At 40.2% G+C, this 3,764-nt stretch overlaps 1 long non-coding RNA gene across 6 annotated transcripts in view; it reads right to left on the minus strand.

The window, feature by feature from the left end:
* Positions 1-3,764, minus strand: part of LOC109965460 (uncharacterized) — a 77,735-nt gene that overhangs the window by 17,094 nt on the left and 56,877 nt on the right. For all 6 annotated transcript variants that reach the window (XR_002275645.1, XR_002275641.1, XR_002275644.1 and 3 more), the window contains one exon: positions 2,749-2,833. This is a non-coding gene — a long non-coding RNA (uncharacterized LOC109965460). The remainder of the gene's footprint in view (positions 1-2,748; positions 2,834-3,764) is intronic.

A 3,764-nucleotide genomic window follows, 5' to 3' on the forward strand; every position in this document is an offset into this window, starting at 1 on the left:
GCAAACAGCAGTGGATAATCATGGGCTTTAGGAAAACACTGTGTCCATAATGCTATTACCCAGGATTACCTACTCCAGCAGGGAAGGCGAGACTCTCTTCACAATGTGCACAGACCTTTCAGATAATCATCTTATCACAGATGACAAATGCAGAAGAAACATCCCATTATTCATCCAAACAGCATGTTTGGATGAAGACATATTGTAGGTCTAATTTATTTCAGAGAAAAAATATAAAGTTTTGAAATTAGCACGTCAGTTGCTTCCCCACTCTCTCTCGCTTTCATTCTCTCACAGTCTCTTTCTCCCAGGGCACTTTCTCCTTTTCCCACAGGGCAATTAGAGACAAGACTTTATGCATTGTTCAGCTTATCAATTAGCCATAACACCTTCCCCTCTGATTGGTCTGTAATGAACGTAATGGTTTTAACAGTCAGGAGTTGCTACTCTTAGAGGTACTGTGCTAATGGTGTCGCCACGGCGATGGAGTCGCAGTAACAGCTCTGCAGAAAGCCAGGAAGGATGAGGAGGAGGATGGGGTAAGGTGAGAGGAGCAGAAAGTTTATGGAGGAGAAAAAAGATTATGGTGAGGAGACTGGGTGAAATGGAAAGCTGGGGTGGGGAGGTGGGGAGGGGGGGTGGTCAAGGACTGAGGGGAGCGATTACGGGAAGTGTGCCCTGCAGCATAGAAGGTTTTTAAGTATAGTAGTCAGAGAAGGTCAGAGCCCATTAATGGAAAATCCTTCTTTGATGAGGGTGAAATCTGCCATGCTAAGACACTGGCCAGATATAGAGACTGACAAGACAAAAAAATGGATATAAATTAATAAGGTATGAGCAGAAGACTGGCTCAGGAGAGGCAGAAGTCAGAAAATGAGCCAGAACGCCTGCGAGACAGACTCCTAGTTAACCACTTTGGCACTTAGACCTTGTTAGCACTGATGCACTCTGCAGCCCATTCAGCTAGTGATGCATGTTTTTGCACCTTTCAGCACTAAATTGCTGTGGCTGTAGCAAAACATAGTGACAGAAGTAAAGATAAGGAAGGTGGATGACAGGAAACCAATGGGAGGAATGAAAAGTGAGAGCCTCGGTGAGATGAGAGTTCTCCTCATGGGCTTTGTCTCATAGGAAGAGCCAAAGTAAAACTGTGTAATTAGATTTGCAGCTTACAGTTGCATTTACATCACCACTAATAATCTCACCACAAGATCCAAGATGCTCAAATTTCCATTTTTTCTGAGCTCTTCAAGGACCAAAAAGTCCTCCAACCTAAACGACGATATATGTCGTTTGTCACTACGTTAGAACATGACCCATCCAGTGGCACACTTGTCTGATATTTGTCATCATGGTAACAATTATAAGCTCCATATCCCACCAGCAAGTGTACCAGACCTTCAGTCTCATTGAAACAGTCAGAAACACACAGTTACAATGATGGAATCACCACGGTTTCATAAAGTTCGAGTATAAAAACAGCTTAGGTGAAAATGACCTTTGTCATCATGGTTACAATATTAAACATGTAGTTAAGGTTGTGGAATGGTCATGGATTAAAACAACAACAACAACAACATTTTACACAGGAAAGTTCTGTTTTCTCTAACCCAACCATCCATCCCACCCTCCTCCTGCTGTGGCTCTACTTCATCAGAAATCTTCCTCCGTTGCTCATGTCATAATAACTATGGTTGCTAGAGACCAACTGACTATTAGACATTACTGTTGGGTCATAACAACCTGCTGGCACACATACAGACATATAGATTCTTTTTTTTTCATGAGGACAGTCTCTTAAGAACATCTCATCCTTACTATCTTAAAAATCTTGGTCGGTGGTACACTGGACTGTCAGACTGCAGACAGTTACATCTGTTTATATTAACATGTAATCAATATATTTGTGGTTTCTTTGTTTTTCATATATGTGGAGGAAAATTTAAAGTACTCTATTAGTAAATGAACATACTACAAAAAGATTACAAAACACACACAAAAAAATCAAAGATTTAAAGAAAAATCTTTTAATTTGTTTTCCAGGTTATCACACATCAGGCAAATTCATCTTACTGGGGAAGTTGTCTTACTGTGAATCATGTAAACGCTTTGACCAGACAATTACCTGTATTTGTTCATAGGTAATGAGATGACATGCAAATGTCTCAGTACACTGAGAAATCTAACCACTAAACATAAAACGTAGCAACCTCGCCTGTGATAGGTGAAGAAGAACTGAGTTCCTACTTTGCTGCTGTTCCACCAAGGATATGAAGTTGAACCTTGGAAGAATACTGTGTGTTTAACCTATTGTGTAGCTTTACTAACAACAGTGGCAGCAGGCTTGGCCTTTGAGGGAGCTGCGGGACTTCAGGGGGGCTCTCTATTCCTCAACTCAGCCTTGAAAGTGTGTTTCAGTGTGTATGTGTCTATCTGAGACTTAGGGGGGCTCCTCAGTTGCCTAACTATAGTCCCTCACCCAGAATTTGAAATAAGGTCATCATCCCCAGGAGGCCCCAAGTCAAAGCCTCCCTTCCTCACCTGCCCTTTAACTCTCCTCATTGCCTCCTTTTCTTAATTTAACTCTTCACCTGGGTCCCATGTTTTCTTCTTCCCTTTCTGTCCTTCTCGTTCCTTCTGTTTCTCCTTTGTTTATACAGTAAAGACCCATTTCTCTGGTACATTTCAGAGATAAACAGTTCCCAAAGAGCAGGAACACCAAAGAAGAAGAGCATCACAATGACTCACCTTCTTCAGTTGTGCTTATATTAAACATCATCCTTCACCTCAACAGTTAGAGCTTGATTTTGTTTGTTTGTTTCTGTCTTGGCCCCTGAAATGAAAAAAAAAAAAACACAGAGAGAGGGAGAAGCGGCCATTAATGTCACTGGGCCTTAAAACTGTAATTTGATTGGAGAAATGAATTTTATGGATTAACAAACAATCAAAACAAAAATGGCATCGTTAGTAGATAAGCCAGGTAATAAGGGTGTTAAAGCTTGTGGGCTGTGTGTATGTGTATCTGTGTCTAGAGCAGCACAGATGCATATCCAATAGGATGCAGAGTGAGCAGGACAATAACACACCATTCTTATGCTAATCAAGGAGGCCATTAATGTTTACATTCAAAATCAGGCCTTCCAAAGAAATACATTCACTCCCTGCTAAACTAGGATAATTAGTTCCCTCTTAAACCCATATTCCATTAACTCAGGTGAATCCATCTGAGTTTCATCAAATTTCTGCTTCATTTTGCATGATAATGCAATTTAAAAGCAAATGACATATTCAGGCTACTCGGGGAGGGAGAGCACCTATGAGAAAGTAATATACGTGTAAAAAGGCTTTTTGTTCTATTTTACATGTATCTGTAAATATTTAAAAGCATTTTCCATAATTCAGCGTGATTGATTTATGCATAAATGAATTTTTTTTTTTTTAGGTAAACAGCTTATTGGCAATTAGTGACTGTTGTATTAAATGCTCCCTGCTGATTTTCTGCACTTTGTATATATGACATTTCACAGAACAATGTCATAAGGTTGACGATGAATTTTCTCATTCGATTAAATCTGCAGAGAAAACCCTAAATCAGCAGTGAAGTAACAGACAAGCACCTTTAAGCCTCCATCTGCTGAGTGATATACTTGTGTGGAGGGAATATGAATGTGCTGATTTTCCTGAGGAACAGTCCTGTAGCATTTAGACTTCATTCTCCCCAAATGTTGCTGCACCAAAGACAGAAATTTGGCTTGACCAAGTCA

This window comes from Monopterus albus, unplaced genomic scaffold, assembly GCF_001952655.1.
Source record: "Monopterus albus unplaced genomic scaffold, M_albus_1.0 scaffold99.1, whole genome shotgun sequence".
NCBI classification, from domain to species: domain Eukaryota; kingdom Metazoa; phylum Chordata; class Actinopteri; order Synbranchiformes; family Synbranchidae; genus Monopterus; species Monopterus albus.